The sequence below is a fragment of the Lissotriton helveticus genome, chromosome 2_1 (assembly GCF_964261635.1).
Source record: "Lissotriton helveticus chromosome 2_1, aLisHel1.1, whole genome shotgun sequence".
In the NCBI taxonomy this organism is placed as follows: domain Eukaryota; kingdom Metazoa; phylum Chordata; class Amphibia; order Caudata; family Salamandridae; genus Lissotriton; species Lissotriton helveticus.
In genome coordinates, this window is record NC_136059.1 from 898,538,313 (window position 1) to 898,558,190 (window position 19,878).

The following is a 19,878-nucleotide window of genomic DNA, read 5'->3' on the forward strand; positions in this document are numbered from 1 at the left end:
CCGAGAGAAGGAAGTGTGGAGAGAGGTTAATAAAGAGCTAGGAGTAATTGTAAAATAAGGACGGCACAGCGACGACCAGCGGAGGCGGCGTTCCGCGACCAACGGCTCCCCGGGCCCAGGGCGCAGCTCATCCGGAGCCTCCGGGGCAGGCGCCAGGACCCGGCAAGCAGGCTGAACAGTAGGGTGCAGCGGGAGAAGCTGCTGCCCTGGGGGGCGCCATAAGGTGCTGAAGCTGAGGCTGTCTGGACAGTCAAAAAAAACGAGTGGTGCGCGCACGCCCATTTGCTTTCAATTATCGTGCCCGTGTCTGGGAACAATAATTCAAAGCATGTGGCAGGAAATGCGCGTAATAGACACCATTAGGACAAAGACGTAGCTATGCGCCCACCTCTGGCCTATAGGTGTCTATTTTACAAAATAGCAAGCAGTGAAAGGCCAATAGCAGGCCGCAAATGGAAAATCAGACGCACAAGCGTGTGGAATTTACAGGTCCATTTGCAAAACATGGCCAAAAGGACTCTCGCTGCGCGAACACTGCTGTGCAGTGTATCGCTAGACACAAGACCTTGAAAGAGGAGTTTTGACTCGTAACATTTTCCTACTTTTTTTATGTCAAAACTCTTTTAAAAAAGAACCTACCCTCATCTGTCATTGCTATCATTTTGCCTTTCTTAATGTAAAATGTGTCTTCAAAAAGGACATTGTTCAGTTTATATGCTACGCCACCAGCCACGGCGCTTTTATACCTTTTATATACATGAAATATAAAAAAGTCAGAAGACCCCAGTATAAAATGGCTTTAAATTCACCTTGGAAATTCGGTTAATACCCTACTCCTTCACCATAAATGGCAATGAAATATATTGTGGACGAGCCCACTATGTGTGTGTGGATACTTGTAGTCACTGTTTGGGGCATGAGTTGAGACCCATTGGGTGCTTAAAAGACCCCTCACACACCAACCTGGTTGGTGTCATGCTTCATCATCGGGGTCCCCACCGGGTGGCCGAATGCCCCCCGGTTGTGCTACAACGCCTGATTACAGTGTAGCGGGTGTTGGTGCATTTGTGTGATGTGAAGTTTTGTAGTTAAAAATACCTCTGAGAATCCTTGCCCTAGTTTTATTAATGGCGGCTCAGGATATGAGTTAAACTCTATATGGTGCAACTGGTAAGGATCAATTTTACCTGTCAGTTTGCTATGTGTGAAGGTCTACATGTTTCAGCCCCTATGTATGGTTGAATGGGGCTTTCTTCAGGAACGATAAAGTGATGAGTGAGTGGCAAAACAATTACGGCCACGTGAATGAACCAGTGTGGTACCTACACACTCGCTAAGGTGTGTGATGAAAAGAGTGTTAGAAGTAAGTGTTGGCATACTTACGGACACTTCATGAAGACAAAAAATTCCTGTAGGAAACAAGAAGACAAGACACACCATAAAGCATTGAAGCTGGTCGCAACATAAAATGCAATCTTAGAGATTGTGTGGTGATCCTCAAGTGGGGCCACACAGTGACTATGCTGATGTACCCATGCAAAATGCGGCACGCAACGATACTGTGTGGCATGCTGCTGATATGGCGTGCATCAGGGGCACACTGGTTCATTCACGTGGCCGTAATTTTTTTGCCACTCACTCATCACTTTATCGGTCCTGAAGAAATCCCCGTTCAACCATACATAGGGGCTGAAACATGTAGACCTTCACTCATAGCCAACTGACAGGTAAATTGATCCTTACCAGTTGCACCATATAGAGTTTAACTCATATCCTGAGCCGCCATTAATAAAACTAGGGCAAGGATTCTCAGAGGTATTTTTAACTACAAAACTTCACATCACACAAACGCACCAACACCCGCTCCGCTGTAATCAGACGTCAAAGCACAACCGGAGGGCATTCGGCCACCCGGCTGGGACCCCGATGATGAAGCATGACACCAACCAGGTTGGAGCGTGAGGGATCTTTTAAACATCCAATGGGTCTCAACTCATGCCACAAACAATGACTACAAGTATCCACACACACATAGTGGGCTCGTCCACATTGTTTAAGTATCATATGCTCCAGGGGTGCAGGACGCGCCCCCTCAACATCCTTGCTCTCCCATTGTTTTTCCCAATTAAATATATTGGCCAGCAGTGTGAGCCACTGGTGCAAGTAAAATGCTCAGTTTCCCCCTTTACCATATGGAACTCTATTTAGAGGTTTACCACCAACACTTTCGACAATTGTTTCCTAAAAAACATGTATGATTGGAACAATGATTTAGAGTCAACAGAGTTTTTAAACATAATGAGCCCGATTTTCACAGGTAAATTATACCTGTGTATGTTTACTCTTGTGTAGATCTACTTTCACAACTGGAGTCCTCATTGAGAATTGGCCGGAGTTTGTAGCAGCGATAGCAGTGTGCATGAATTAGGTTTACAAGCTGATATTTCTGCTGCAAACTCTGGTAATTTTGAGTTTCCTTGAAATGGGGAATAACTGCTGCCCTAGGATTTTCCAGGGCTTTTCTGAACTCTTTTTCACCATTCTGTAAAAACACTGACATTTTCCAACTGCTCTGAACAGGTGGAAAATGTAAGTGGGCTTAATGGTAGGTGTGTTGAATGGCAGAGCAGAGCATGGATAACGGGCAGTTAGAGGTGATCATTAACTTCTTCCCTGGACTTCAGCAGACGGGTGGTGGAACCCTGATTGCCGAAGCCCTTGCCCCTGCAGCCTCTATGACAGGCTTGGTGTCTCTTGGCTTGGAATTATAGGCTCCGATAATTTTGTCCCTGAAACACTCTTAATTGATTATGTATTGTTTTACTATGGGTGAAAAAACACATCGCATAATGTGACCTGTAGGTGCAAGGCTCCACTTTTTTGCTATTCCCCATTTTAAAGTGGAGATTTACATCAGGGGTAGACTTACATGTCTCCACCTCTTCAAATGAGGGAATGAAGCCTCCTACAACAGAATTTACAATTATACATTTTCAACTAGTAACTATTCACCTATTGGTAGTGATCTCCACCACCAAGGAGGACTTTCTATGGGAAATTATTGATATGTTTTTTTATTAAACATATTTAAATGGATAGCAAGAATATAAAGTAATTCAACGTATTTATTATTAATCTGTAACTAATAAAAGTTACAGTAAATTGGCTCATCAAATAAAATAAGTATTAATAATTAAAATAATAATAATATATTAATTTAATTTATAAACATTACATTTCAATCAATCATTAAACAATAGTCCCCATCCATACTAATATTATAAAGAGAGAGCCCAAACCTTTGAGGCGGGTAAGCTCAGGAACTGCAGCGCCAATCGGAACACCTAATAAAGCATTGCAAAACACAGTATCAGAAGATGGACATAGATTATACAGCAGCCCACCATATACATTATAATCGGAAAAGAACGTTAGGGGCAAAGTAGTCCGTTGGGGGAGTGTGCGTTGTGCTGGGGGTGTGTGCATAGAGCAATGGGTACGGCATTCGTCAAAACCAAGCTGGATTACACCGCATGCGAGAAGCGTTCTGGGTGGGACTAGCGTTCCAATATGAGTGGGCGGTACATTTGGCATTGTTTTGGGCATTGGCCGTTGACACCATGTGGGGCATCTAAGTGGCGCTACAGCGGACAAACACGTTCGTGGCTGACACAGTTCACATGTTGCAGTGGCGTCAGGTACAGCGGACAAACACGTTCGCGGCTGGAGCCAACAAAGACGTTCCCAAAATTGCTCGGGTGCTGAGGCGGGTGCTGAGGCGATTCAGCATAGCAGCGGGGCTAAAACGCAGTCACTGTAGCGCTTCCTCACACTGGCTGGACAAGCGGAGGCACATGTTCGGGTGCAATGGACAACTAGCATTACCGTGTATGCACTGCTCAACTACACAGGTAAAAAAGAACTTTCAAGACTTTCATTTTCATCCCCGGACAACGTCGGGGCGGGCAGCTAGTTAATAATATTTTTATTGAATTCAGATCTTGGTAATCCTGGTTAAATGTTATGGATTTTGATAATTTAAATACTTTTTAACTTTTTCGCACAAAAGTTAAAAAGTTTTAGTCAATGTTTGCTTTAAAATATGTTTATTACTGAAGAGCACAAAAATAACGAAAATGATACATAATTTTCTATCATATATATATATATATATATGTCTGCTCCTCACTTCGTGTCACTGCTACACAAAGAAAAGCACGCGTGGTGGCGAGTCCCAAGATTTTATTTTCGGGGGCTCACGGTGCTTTTCTTTGTGTTGCAGTGACACGAAGTGAGGAGCAGAAATTATTGCGGGAGCATCGCCCGCTTTAAAGCACCCGCACAGGAGTGCACGGAATTGGTGCAAACCCGGAAGCAGTCACATATATATATATATATATCTGTGACCAAGGGCCCACGGGCCCGAAACGCGTCGTGCTGTTGTTGCTTCACCTGCACATTAAATTCTTCTGAAGCCAGATCCTGTGGTCCATTTCTCCTTTGCTTCGCCAATCTGGATGATTGGAGGTGGCGTGTGGAGTTTGTCTTTCGCATATATATATATATATATATATATATAAACACAATCTTCAAACCTCCACAAGCAGCGGCGAAAGAAGAGGCAGACCCCACGTTATCCGGGCAAGATGTTATTTATTTCCAAGTGCCTTTCAAAAAATGCAACGTTTCGAGTACTAACGTACTCTTGTTCACACACCACATTTGAAATCGGAAACTTCTTTTATCTAAGCAGTTCTGACCCACCCAGTTGGGCCACACCTACCATACGTGGGTCACATGGTTCTACCTGCTGCTAGATTCAAGCAGTTTAAAGTTGCAGTACACAAAATAGCTATATCTTTGATATATTGTTGCATTCACAAAGAACCACACAGTTTGTGTAAAAATGCTTAAAGACAAATTTGTCATCATTACTGCCAATCCATGGTAATTATTGTATAAATACACAAACGAAACATATACAATGTCATATAACTGCATAAATGCAATAATGTTGCTGTGTATTGACACTTAAATATAGTAATATGCTTGAATGCATAATTCAACTCTTAATTAATCAAAAAAAGACCACACTGGACTGTTCAGTAAATATAAGCATAAACACTGTTGTGAAATTACAAATAATAGCTATGCCGTTATAAACTGCTATGCAACTTAGCATGACCTTATGACAAGACAAAAAATATATATCACCCAAAACACCAAGTACCTTAGTGTAAAAATCACATTTTCGAGCTGCAGTCCTATATACTTATTTAAAATCTGTACATTTCAAATTTTATATAACATAAATATTAAGGACTATTTACAAAAAACGGTTATATGTATCAAACCAAAAGTGCTTGAGTAAATTCACTGTGCAAATCAAACACCTAAAGAAATTGCTTTTCCATAATTGTTTAAAAAACTACACTGTCCAGAAACCTGAACAGGTGGCTCAGATTCAGAAAAAAAGAGAGAGACTACAGATTCCATGAAACAGGTGCTTCGATGTAAAATTCATATATATGTAAGACATGTGTGATTCATCATTTTGTCTTAAATAATCTAACAACAGAAACATGATTCTGGCATTTAAGTGTTAGATACAGAGTGTGTGAGCTAGATCAATACCCCTACAGAAAATTGTGCATGTCCTCCGTCGCGTTTAGACCATTGGGCTGTTTGCTGTCGAGCTTAATGATATACTGCGTTTCCAGTCGGCGCAATAGTTTTTCACGATCGCCGCCACGCCTTAGAGGAGCAACAGCATCGATCACATAATAAGTAAGACACGACAGATCCCTGTTGTGCCTGCTGTTAAAATGGCGTGCCACCGTGTATGCCCCGTCGTGATTAACAATTGCACGAAGATGCTGCAGTATTCGAACATGCACCTGTGCGCCGGTACTACCCACATAGCGTAGACCGCAGGTGCATGTTAGGACATATACTGCGAACTCCGTGCGGCAGTTGTAATTGCCGCAGATCGGATATGCAGTTTCAGAAAATGGAGTGCGGTAATGCGTGGTATTTAGTCCAAATTTACATGCTCGGCATGAAGAACATTTGTGGAAGCCCTTGCCTCCAAACCATTAAGTGACCATAGGTAATTCAGGGCTGGATTTTACTAGTTTACTGCGCATACTAAATGCACGTTTGAATGTGATCACAGGTCTATCAGGAGTCATATCTCGTAACACACCATCAGTTTTTAAGACTGCCCAGTGTTTGTTAATTATGGATTTGATCTTGCGGTGCTGTCTACTGTACGTGGTTATTAACCTGGTAGTGTCCAATGTGGCATCACTGTCGAGGTTAGGTGTCAATAAAGAGTCTCTAGATCTCTCTTTGCTTTTTTGCAATGCATTGGCTAGACAGCTTTTGCTGTAACCTCTTGCCTGTAATCTGTCAAGCATTGCACTTGCCCCCTCCTCAAACTTTTCCTCAGTGTTGCAGATTCTCTTTAAGCGCAACAATTCGCCAAACGGAATACTCATAATGACGTGTTGGGGATGGCTACTGCTGGCATGTAATATACTATTGCCAGCAGTAGATTTCCTGTGTAGGGATGTAACAATCTGGGTACCTTCAATATTAATAGAAACATCAAGAAACTCAGCCGATGTAGTGCTGATATTAGAGGTAAAAAATAGATTGAACTGGTACGTGTTGAGTGTATTTACAAAAATTTGAGCACTCTTAACATCCCCCTCCCAAACACAGAAAATATCGTCAATAAAACGCATCAAGTACTTTATATGTTCAAAACCAGAAATGCCAGGTAAATCTTGCTCCTCCCACAGCCCAACGTGCAAGCACGCGTAGCTGGGGGAAAAGCACGATCCCATGGCTACACCGCGTATTTGTCTCTAAATATCTTTTCCTAACAAAAAATAATTGTTTTCCAAACACCATTGTACCAAACTGCAGATCATTTTGTTATGGCTATAATACATACAAGATTTAATTCCCAAAAAGTGTCTTATACCTTCAATGCCTTTTATGTGTTCGATACAGGTGTACAAAGACTCGATGTCTAAAGTGATGATACACCGGTTCTTTTGCCATGATATGGCCTCTAATTTAGATAAAAAGTCACCTGTATCCTTAATGTAACTAGGCAAAGATTGGACATGCTCCTGTAAATAAAAGTCGATATATCGTGAAATGTTCTCACCCATACTCTTGATCGCAGAGATAATGGGTCTCCCCGGTGTTGGATCTTGCATTTTGTGCACCTTAGGGATTAGATACATATGTGGTATGACTGGATGTTCAATCAATAAAAAAGCACATTCAGTAGCTGTAATTAAGTTTTCTCTTTTGTAAGATAATATAAGCTTTTTGATGTTCTCCTTTGCGTGCTTGCATTGAATGCCATTACTCCTTATGTAACTGGTCGCCAGTAGGTAGTTATAGTTAGGATTGTTTTCCATAGGAAATCCGCAACATTCTATTGGGAATAACTTTGGCGCAGATTGAGGGATCTGCCTGTAATTTTCCTCAAATTTGCCTCGCTGCGCTCCGCTCCTTTCCTGAAAGTTTGGGGGGGATTCGTCAAGCGGGGGCCGAGATAAAAGGGGGGTCCCAAAACGTGTTTTCCCCATGTTGATTTCCATAGGGCGGTTGGACTCACTTTTAGCTCGAACGGCTGAATGGATTTTCACCAAACTTGGCAAAATTGTAGGGACTGGTAGCCCGATGTGCATTTGCTCTGTCTCAAGATATGCGCTCCAGAGGATTTTGAATAATTTAGGTTAAAAAAATATATATATCTATAAGCGCGCCCCGGTACGCGCACCGGGGAGCGTACCAGCGCGCAACGCGAGTTTGCGTGCGGAAAGCTGATTGGCTCTCGGGTGTCTGTAAACATTCCAAACAGTCCGGAGCGGCCGCCATCCTGTGTCTTGGTAGGATCGAGACACAAGAGGTGGCAAAAACAAAGGGGGAAATGACCAAAAGGGGGCAGGGTAGACCCCCCCTGACCCCCTAGGTTTGATGTGGGGGCCATAAAAGGGTCCCGCGGGGAAAATTGTTTTTACTTTTTTTTCCGATTTTCGCGGGGGGAGCGTTCGGTACGCGCACCGGGGAGCTTACCGGGGAGCGTACCAAGAGGCAAACCCAGTGAAACAGTAAAATAATAATTTAAAGTGCTTAGAGGTAGGGTAGCTCTGCAGAGTTGTTGTGTTGTGTGGGTGATATAAGTACCAGCATGTAGGTACCAATGCAGAGTTTTAAATTCAATGTAGATTGTCTCCTCTGTAGATAATTTGCATGTTGTTACAGAAGTTATTGTGGTATATGGAATCCATACTATAGTTTGTCAGGAAAGTAGAAACAATATGGAGGCAGGAGATGAAAAAGAAATGTCAAATACTTATTGGAGATAATATAGTGGGAGAAAGGAAGTAACTATGAGCAAAATTACTATGTAACATAAAAAAGTTGCACAGTATACTATAAGTCTCACATTATATTATATTCATTTTGGTACTATTTCATGAATTACATATAAAAAAGAATAATGTCTGGAACAATTTTTAATTATTAAATAAAAATGTATTGCTCTGATTTTTCAAAATTTAATAACACTTCCAACATTATATTGTTAGGAATGTCCTCATTTGGATTCCATGATTCCATTTCTTCCACACATTTAAGAAACTCCTGATCAAGAGACTGATCCAAAAAGTCTAAATCATCAATCTCTTCCTCTGGGTTGTTCTCCAGATCAATTTCAAATGAAATATTAAATTTCCTTTGTTCTCCTTCCATTTTCTTGCTGTAAATTGCATAAAAAATAAATATATCAGTAGAGATAGGGCACTGTTAGGTTTAAGTTCAGACAGGTACTTCTGAGTTTTTAACAGTGAAGTTATCTTTGGGCAGTGTATGGTATCAGGCAGGAAGTATAAATATAAAAAAAATGCATGTGATGAAGCCGAAGTAAAATCATAATTATACTAGAGAAGCCTAACTTAATCCAAAAATATAATAGAGAAGCGTATCTCACGCTATAGCTATAAAAGAGGGACAATAAATAACTATCAGAAAACGTTTTTACTAATTATCTTAAAGTGCTCCTTACAAATTAACAACTTACTTTTGAGAGAGGTGAAGAAGAAACAATGTGAAAATCCGTTCAAGATGTACCTTAGGTAGTTGTAGTCAAAATGGCTGTGTTACCCTCTTTTTTCATTTATATTCATGTACATAACCAATCAAATTTCAGGAAATAATACTAGAAATTGAAAGTAACATTTTAATTGGTTGTAAATTCTAACACTTCAGATGTGTTTTTGTCATGTAATTTACCTCAGGATATTTAGACAGGGCTACAGGCCAAATGGCTCAATTGAATTCCATCAAATTTGGGAAACTGGTAGGGACTGGTATGTAGTATGGCCTATTCTATATTTGGTGAACATCTCTACAGAGGTTTTTAAGTAAATTAACTTTGGGAGCACTTACCGGTGAGCGCCCCGGTACGCGTACCGGTAAGCGCAACGGGAGTCCTCCATCTTGTGTTTCGGAAGAATTGAGACACAAGATGGAGGACAAACAACGTTGGGAATGGGTAAAAGGGGGTACGGTAGACACCCCCTGACCCCCTAGGTTTTCTGAGGGGGTCTTAGGAGGCCCAAATAGGCCCCAAAAAATTTAATTTTCGCGGGGGGAGTGCCCGGTACGCGTACCGGGGAGCGTACCAGGGAGCGTACTTTGGTGAAAAATAGTGAAAAAAGTTAGAGAAAAGTAATCATTTTGAGTGATCAGAGGTAGGGTAGCTCTGAAAAGAGCTTTTGGGTTCTATGGCTGATTTAGGTACCTACAAGTAGGTTCCAATGCACAGTCTTATATTCAGGAAGAATATTCTATTCCCCTCATCTGAGAAGTGCACACCATCTCCTCTGTAGATATCTTGCATGTTGTAACGCAAGTTATTGTTGTATATTGAACCCATTCCATCGTCTCTCATGTAAGCAGAAACAGATTTATTCACATGTTTCCGTGCTTTCTCAAATTGTGGACAAAATTGGTTGGACCACTTCCATTTCTGTCTTTGGCATATATTGGAATATACCAAGGCAGTTTGTGGAAAAAGTGTCATCAATTGCCCAAAGGTGTCCTTTAAAACCATCTCCAGACCTACCCCAGTCAAAGTGCCTAGGTCATTTCCTCCACAGTGCAAAATTATGAGGTCAGGGTGTGGCAGATGGTAAAAGGTTTTCACCAATGGTATCAATTGGTGACATCTCAATCCTCTTTGGCCAATCCATTTTATGTGCACATTTGGTAAATCAAGGTTGTGAAAATTTCTGATAGCTGCATACCTTTGAGCCCAGTGAATGTAGCTATGTCCAATAATCCAGACAGAGTACATGGTGAGAGGAGGTTCTGGTGCAGTCAGATGAAGTGTAGGAATGAAATGGCAGTTGGAACATTAGGAGTTTGCAAAAAAAAACCTGTGGAGTTTCAGTGCTCTTGAATCACAAGCAATGATTGGTGGATTCAGATAGTTGAAAACTGAAAGTTAGGGTGCATGGTTCTGTTCTGTGAAAGAAGTAATTTGAATGGTTAAGAAAAAGTGATTAAAAGAAAGATTGCACCTGATAAGCTGGTGTATTGAGAGGTCAAACATCCTTGCTGAGTTCATTTGCAACATTGTAGAATAAACGTTTAACCCTGAGAGCTCAGTGAGGAGGGAGTTGCTATGGTAAGAGGTAGAAAGGGTTGAGGGGGGAAGGGTGTTGATTTGAAAATATAGAGGGAAGAGTTTTAATTGGTTAACATGAGGGATATGTGTGTAGAATTAGAGGTTTTCTGTGCCATTCATGGTTGCAGTGCCTGGAGTACATACCTTTTGCTCTGCTAAAGAAATATTGGTGTGTGTATCTGACACTGTTCTCAATCTCCCAAAGCATTTGTAAAGGTGGGTTATGATTCATTCAATATAGATAGAAAGTTTAGATTAGGAAGCACATTGAGCTTCTTTGCTGTTGGTTTGTGTGATGCTTTTTGAAAATGCAATATTTGAACCTTTCACAATCATGTCACCTGTGTTACCTCAGATTAGGAAGCAGACTGAGCTTCTTTGCTGTTGGTTCGTGTCATTTTTTTGGTAATGCTTGGTAGGAATGTTTGCAAGAGAGAGGAAATGTATTTTGTAAAATAGTGAGTTTTCAGAACTGAAATGGAATGCTTGTACATTGGACCTGCGCTCTGTTTCTAAAATGTTATTGAAAAAACGATTTTGGGGCAAATCAATGGCTTTTACATTTTTGAGAAGGAATAAATAGTGTGTGCATGATTACATAAAAATATTTCAACCTTTCACAATCATGTCACCTGTGTTACCTCAGATTAGGAAGCAGACTGAGCTTCTTTGCTGTTGGTTTGTGTCATTTTTTGGGTAATGCTTGGTAGCAATGTTTGCAATAGAGAGGAAATGTATTTTGTAAAATAGTGAGTTTTCAGAACTGAAATGGAATGCTTGTACATAGGACCTGCGCTCTGTTTCTAAAATGTTATTCAAAAAACGATGTTGGGGCAAATCAATGGCTTTTACATTTTTGAGAAGGAATAAATAGTGTGTGCATGATTACATAAAAATATTTGAACCTTTCACAATCATGTCACCTGTGTTACCTCAGATTAGGAAGCAGACTGAGCTTCTTTGCTGTTGGTTTGTGTCATTTTTTTGGTAATGCTTGGTAGGAATGTTTGCAAGAGAGAGGAAATGTATTTTGTAAAATAGTGAGTTTTCAGAACTGAAATGGAATGCTTGTACATAGGACCTGCACTCTGTTTCTAAAATGTTATTGAAAAAACGATTTTGGGGCAAATCAATGGCTTTTACATTTTTGAGAAGGAATAAATAGTGTGTGCATGATTACATAAAAATATTTGAACCTTTCACAATCATGTCACCTGTGTTACCTCAGATTAGGAAGCAGACTGAGCTTCTTTGCTGTTGGTTTGTGTCATTTTTTTGGTAATGCTTGGTAGGAATGTTTGCAATAGAGAGGGAATTTATTTTGTAAAATAGTGAGTTTTCAGTACTGAAATGGAATGCTTGTACATAGGACCTGCGCTCTGTTTCTAAAATGTTATTCCAAAAATGATTTTGGGGCAAATCAATGGCTTTTACATTTTTGAGAAGGAATAAATAGTGTGTGCATGATTACATAAAAATATTTGAACCTTTCACAATCATGTCACCTGTGTTACCTCAGATTAGGAAGCAGACTGAGGGCCTTATTTATGAAAACAGCGATGCGTCAGTTTTCACTGCGCACTCCTTGCGACACCAATGATGCGTCATATTTAATGTATGACGAATCATGTCGCAAGGAGTTACAGATAAGTCAGTATTTCTGACGTATCTGTAAGCGCAAAAGTGACGCATTGCTGGAGTGTGTCACAAAAGTGACGCAACTCCAGCAATGCGTCCTTTCAAATGGGGAAAGCCCCATGTGAAAGGGCTTGCGTCAGTCTTACGCCTGCTGTGAGGCAGGCGCAAGATTTTGACGTAACAGCGTCCTAAAAGTGACGCAGTGAAATCTCATAGATTTCACTGCGTCACTATTACGAGGTTTTTTACGGGGGAACGCCTCCTCTGCATACATTATACCTGACGCAGGTGTAATGTGGCGCAGGGGTTTAAAAAGTGACGCATCTACCTAGATGCGTCATTTTTTAAATATGGCGCAACAAGGCACATGTTTTATGCCGCCGATGCGTCACAAAAAGTGACGCATCACCAGCGCAAAACTGACGCAGGGCCTCATAAATGAGGCTCTGAGCTTCTTTGCTGTTGGTTTGTTTCTGCACCCAGGATCAACACAGGGCATCTAAACGTAGGGTGGGATGCATTTAACACTCCTGCCTCTGCCCGAAGTAATTCTTGGAAATTGGGGACTGAAACGGTGTTGGGGACCCGAGGAGATCCTGAGAGGATAGTTAGAGCAGGAATTAGGAATTCAGCAACACCCACGATTGTCCTCTACCCCTCCTATCCATTTGGACTGAATATCCCCCTTGCAGCACCTACCTGGAATATTGATGCATTATGGGACCAGCAGTTCTGATGACCTGCGGGATGGTGAGCGAACACTGGGAAGGGGAAGGAGCGGGTCCCTGCCATTGAGAAAGTTGCTGGACTTTCAAATAAAGGTGTACCAATGCCTCCTGAGTATAATGGTGTCTGAAAAAGACTGTGTCAGGCCGAAATGCATTATGCCGCAAATTCAATTAGAGGTGTCTCCAAGGTGTCCCCCGTGCGACCTCTGCTCTTTCGACTGGTGGAGGTGTATATATATATTTCTTTTTCCCTGTTGTGGTATTTTACTGCAATAACATTTCCTGGTTGTATATATGAGGTCTACATCGTTGTGTACCTTTGCGACCTGTTTCTTTAGGCGCATTGGCTTTTATTTTGTACATATTGTATCCATTTGCTCCTATCGCGTCATGTGACCAAGCTCCGTTCGCGGAGCGAAACGCGTCAGGGAGAGCACTTGCTCAACTACTCTGCAATAAATTCTTCTGCACTGCTACACTCCATGGTGTTTGGCGTCTCTTACTTGATTTGGAAAGTGAGAGAAGTTGTTGAGGAGAAGGAGGTCTGTGCATGACTTTGACCGCAGTCATCGGCGGTCGGGTTTTCTTTGATTCCATTACCGGGATTTGGTTTGCACCCGGTTTTCACGGACCCGCCCAGCTTGAGAGGCACAGCGTTTCCTGCAGCCAGCAACGCCTTGGGCTTTTGCTTCGGCTTCAGCTTTGGCGCTTTATACTTAAACTCGGATGAGTTTCTTCAGCTGTGCCCCCCGCATCTTCGAATATCACTCGTTTTCATCGGCAGTGGTGTCTGTTCCAACCCGGCGAGGTACTTCGGAATCGTTGAGGTCGGCTGACCTCCGTCCATCTCTGAGGCGAAGTCGTGTAAGACGCCCTGTGTGTTTGTTCGAGTTTATACAACAGAACTTTGCATAGCGGGTTTTGGGATTTCTCATATTTTGAACGTTGATACAACGAGCCGCTTAGCTAGCAGACGGCATTACAAAGCTGTACACCATTTTTTGACAATGATCTCCAGCGACGCGCTCAGGAGCAGGGAATCAGCGGCGGAAGCCCTCTATGAAAACCTACGTGAAAACATCGCCACAATAGCCCAGGATAATAACACCACGCCAAGCAACAGTAATGCGAGGGACTTGCTAAAAACATTAGAAAAACTACTTCGCAGTGAACTTTCCAAATGGTGGAAAAAGAAATCTTTGGAAAAATATCTTGATGCCAACCGTGTCCCACGAGGGCTGAGGGTTTTGATTGTTCCCACCTATGAAAACCCCGACCCTAAGATGCTACAGGAATGGGCAGAGAATAATTTACAATCATCTAAAAACATGCTCCACATTCTAATTAAATATGCCCAATCAGACAGGGATGCTTTACTGGTTGAAATTGACCGTGTCAATGGACTTTTAGAAGCGGCTGGAGAGACTGATTTAATCAATAAGGGTCGCAAAGACATAGACCAGAGACTGGCAAAATTGGAAAAGACCATTCAGGAACGGAAAATACAAAAATTTGCACGCGATAAAAATGACTACGCGACTGGCCGTATCTTTACATTCGCCAGAAAATATGATACTTATAAACGAAAAGCAATGTCAGTACAAAATAAAACTGGCGCAACATCTGACCAAACAGCAAATAGTAGTTCCGCTCCTTTGAATGTGGATAACCTATCTGTATAATCATATAGTAGCTCTGAAGGCAGTCTAATTTCAACCGCAATGGGCACTACTGATCTTACAAGTTTCACATTGGTGGATGAACTCAATTTTGTCAACGAGGACCGGAGATATGCTCTGCGCTCACGGAACATTCCTCAACCAGCAGGCAAACCAGCAGCCAAAAGCGACGCTTTAGAAGGCGCAATACCAAAACGAGGTGGAGGGAGAGGCAACACACGAAGGAATTGGAAAAAATAACTATGGCACAGGAAAATACAGTAATCAATCTGACTGATCTAGTACTTTCAAAGGCAGAGGAGCAACTTCTATCTCTGGGTCTATCTTACTGTCCTCCCAATAACTTCTCCTACACTCAGGCACAGATTGATGTTTTCAAATTTATCAGGAAGATTAAACTTATGAAGTACTTTTTAATTCATCCAGACAATAAAGACAAAAACACTGATTCCACTGATGGAACATCGATTAAACAGCCCTTAAGTGTTAGCAACCTTACAGGTCTACAAACTTTAATTTCTTTGGCTTGTGAAGACAGTTCTCAAGATACCCCTACAGTCAGTCAAATTATTCCTGTGAACAAATCACCATCTACTCCATTTCGTGGAAAATCCACTTTCCTACCCCTTATGCCTAAAGACGCCTTGGACATATTTAGTGACAGAGTAATCACTGAATTAAAAACACTGAACCGAACTATTATTGGAAAAGGAAAAAGACAAACAGACTTCAACAATCTGAAGTACAAAGCATTGATCAAGAAAATTCAAGGAAATACAAATGTGATAGTGAAGAGTGTAGATAAGAGTGGGAATACCATACTGTGGGCTAAACCTGATTATCTTCAAGAGGCAACACGCCAATTGGGTGACCCTTTGTGTTACACCAAATCCAATAAGTTTGTGATGTTGAAAACTTATGACAGTACCAGTAAAAAGATCAATCAATGGCAAAGACTTGGTCTTCTTACAAAGGAGGAAGCTAAATTTCTTCATGTACCACATCCCATCACTCCCCTTTTCTATCTTTTGCCCAAAATTCACAAGTGTATTTCCCCGGTTCCAGGTCGTCCTATTATTTCTGCACAAGGGAGTATGAATGAGAACATTTCCAAGTATGTTGACTTTTTTCTCCAAACACATATGATTTCACTTCCTTCTTATCTGAAAGACACCACTGATTTTTTTGTTAAAATTGGTGAGGTCACTTGGTGTACTGACTTTTGTTTTCTGGTTATGGACATAGAATCACTCTATACAAGCATAAATCATGTTCAAGGTTTGGAAGCAACAAAACATTTTTTGGATACTAGGGAGGCCACTTTCAGAGAACATAATTTAATGTTGTTGGAAATGATTCGCATTTGTTTATTCAACAACTATTTCCAATTTGACAGGGACATTTTTCACCAAGAACAAGGTGTGGCTATGGGTTCGTGCTTCTCCCCCAGCTATTCATGTTTACATGTTGGCTGGTGGGAGAAGCACGTTCTTCAGGAAACACATAGCAAATGGCTTGAGAACCTTGTACACTACTGGAGATTTATAGACGACATGTTTATCGTCTGGAAGGGCACACCAGAACAAGCTGCTCTTTTTGTCAATGACATCAATGACAACAACAGAAATTTAAAGTTCACTGCCACCATAACATCCACCTGTGCAGAATTTCTGGATGTTAAAGTCTATATAGAACAGGGACAGATCCATACTAAACTATTCAGAAAGAGCACTGCGGGCAATGCCATTCTTCATGCCCGCAGCTCACACCCGCCCCACACCATCCAAAGTATTCCATTGGGCGAATTTATTCGCATCAATAGAATTTGTAGTGATCCTGTGATGAGCAATCAATGCTTAGCTGAGTCTATGCAAAGATTCCTGGAACGTGGGTATAATCAAGATACATTGAACCGTGCTCTTTCAAAAGTTTCAGATCGTCCAAGGGAGCAATTATTGGCCCCAAGCATTAGATCTTCCCCAGAATCCACCAGCTCAGTAAGATTCATTACTACCTACTGTTCTCAAGTACACAAACTAAGGCAAATCATTAAAACAGAGTGGCCGATTGTACTAACAGATGTCATCCTGAGCCCTTTGTTACCTTCAACACCAGCCATTACATTTAGGAGGGCTCCCTCTATGAAGGATGCCCTGGTTAAGAGTCAACCTGAACTTTCCATCAAAACCCCTTTATGTACTAAAACAGGTTTCTTTAAATGTGCATCATGCCGGGCCTGTAATTTTGCTGAGAACAGCACCCAATACAAATCAGCTTTTAGTGAGTCACCCATACAAATAACTGAGCATCTTACCTGCCGCAGTGACTTTGTTGTTTACAAGCTTACCTGCACTTGTTCACTCTCCTACATAGGGAGTACAAAGCTACCTGCCAATCAGCGCATTCTGCAACATATAAGAGCTATAGTAAATTCGGACATGAACTATCCTGTGGCCCGCCATTTCAAAGCAGTTCATGATAAAAAACGTAAAGATCTGAAATATACTTTGCTGTGCTCTGTACCAAACACTGGAAGAGGTGGGGATCGTGAAAGATCAGTCAGACAAAAAGAGGCCTACTTTATCATGCTACTGGATACTAGATCCCCTAATGGGTTGAATGCGTTTGATGAACTGCATCATTTCCTGTAATATATTATCTGATTATTATCTGATTATTACTGATGTATTTGATTGCTTTTGCCCTAGTTTTATTTTCTTTGATTCTATCTGTAAAGTTTACTGATAAAATGATCTCTATCAATGATGAAGCTACATGTAAGATTAGATGTTCATGATGAACTAAGTTTTTGGTTCAGGTTTTCTCTTTGGGCTTTCTTGCCGCTGATTGTTGTTTTTATTTTTAAGTTTCACTTAAGTCAGCACTCATATTGACCACAACCTTTGACCATAACATTGAATCAATCATTGGAGATATGAGACTATGGAATTCGCAATCTATTGGCAATCATGTAATCTCTTTTTTCAATGCACTTGCATTTTTCTAAGCATGATATTGAATACTATATAGTTTTTTCAACTGAGCAATATTACTGTTATGTTGGTGGAGCACTATGCTCTCCTTTTGTGCTAAGTTACATCAAGTCTGAAAAATTCTCTTTTCATTTGATTGCAATGATTAATTTGTCAATATGATGTGATTGTGTTATACTTATATTTTAAGTTTATCACTTACTTGCACTATGCTGCAATTTTTCTTTCTTTTTCCCTGTTGTGGTATTTTACTGCAATAACATTTCCTGGTTGTATATATGAGGTCTACATCGTTGTGTACCTTTGCGACCTGTTTCTTTAGGCGCATTGGCTTTTATTTTGTACATATTGTATCCATTTGCTCATATCGCGTCATGTGACCAAGCTCTGTTCGCGGAGCGAAACGCGTCAGGGAGAGCACTTGCTCAACTACTCTGCAATAAATTCTTCTGCACTGCTACACTCCATGGTGTTTGGCGTCTCTTACTTGATTTGGAAAGTGAGAGAAGTTGTTGAGGAGAAGGAGGTCTGTGCCCGACTTTGACCGCAGTCATCGGCGGTCGGGTTTTCATTGATATATATATATATATATATATATATATATATATATATATATATATATATATATATATATAAGCGTAGGTCTTATTTCAGAAGATTAGTTTGTTAAATTCAACGGCAAAGTATTTCGACCGCAAGGGTCTCATTTACAAGTCATTTATATATATATATATTCTATGCTCCAAACTACCAGTTCCCACTCGGTGAGTCAGCACACGACCACAAACATAAGGTGGTAAGCCTTTAATCCGGGTATGGAGGGACTTCTGTTCTCCGCTTACATATGACAGTCAATTCCTCCGCCTGACGCGTTTCGAAAGTCCACTCTTTCTTCTTCAGAGGCTTCTCAAAATTGAATGCGTGCGTCCGGTTACAGCCCCTTTAATGCTATAATTACGCCCTCAATTGGCCAGTCTATTTACTGCTGCATTATGGGAACTGAGGTCCCGGCATTTACATCCCTCGATGGTAGCACTAATTCCTGTCTTCCTTTCAAGCCCGCGGATGGGCCGCGGCGAGCAGTGTCTCTCCTCAATCCCTTGTCTGTGGCCCACATTTCAGCATGGAATATTCCTGGCTGTGTGTCCCCAAATCCAGCCCTGAACTTCCCAGGTCAAATGAGTGGTTTGGAGGAGGTTTCCACAAATGTTTCTCCTGTCGAGCTTGCAAATACGGTCAAAACACCACCCATTATAGTACCCCATTTTCCAACATGGAATTACCCATTCATGGCAATTACAATTGCCGCACTGAGTTCGCTGTTTACGTACTGACATGCACCTGTGGTCTGCGCTATGTGGGCAGTACCGGCGCACAGGTGCATGTCAGGATATTGCAGCATTTACGCGCCATTGTCAATCGTGACGGGGCTTATCCAGTGGCTCGACATTTTAACATCAGACATAACAGGGATCTGTCTTGTTTTACATATTATGTAATTGACGCTGTTGCCCCTCTCAGACGCGGTGGCGACCGTGACAAATTACTACGCAGATTGGAAACGCGGTACATAATCAAGCTTGACAGCAAACAACCCAACGGGTTGAACGCGACGGAGGATTTGCATAATTTTCTGTAGAATGTCGTTTCAATCGTATCCACACCTCATTCAGGCCCTTACACCTCCATGTCGGAGGTTTCAGCAATGCTTTACTTTGCACTTCAGAATGGGGTACATAAAAGTAGTTTATATGATACACATTAAGATGAAAACAAAGATTGTCCTCCAGTATGGTGACTTGCAGTCCTACTACCGTTTTTAGATTGGTTGTTTATGTTTTCAAACAATGCGGTCTTTTAAACATTATTTGGATATTCTTTGGGTGGTTACGTTACACTGTGAATATATAGGAGCACTTGTTTATTATTGTAAATACAATTTTTTGTTAATAGGTCTTAATATTTATGAAGAATGAAATTTACAAATGCATACATTTTAATAAATATATAGGACTGTAGCTTATAGTCACGGTGGAACACTTAGGTGCATTCAGTGGTAATTCCTTTTTTGCACATAGTCCAGCTGAGCTCTGTTTTAAGTTTCAACAACGCTGCGTTAGGCC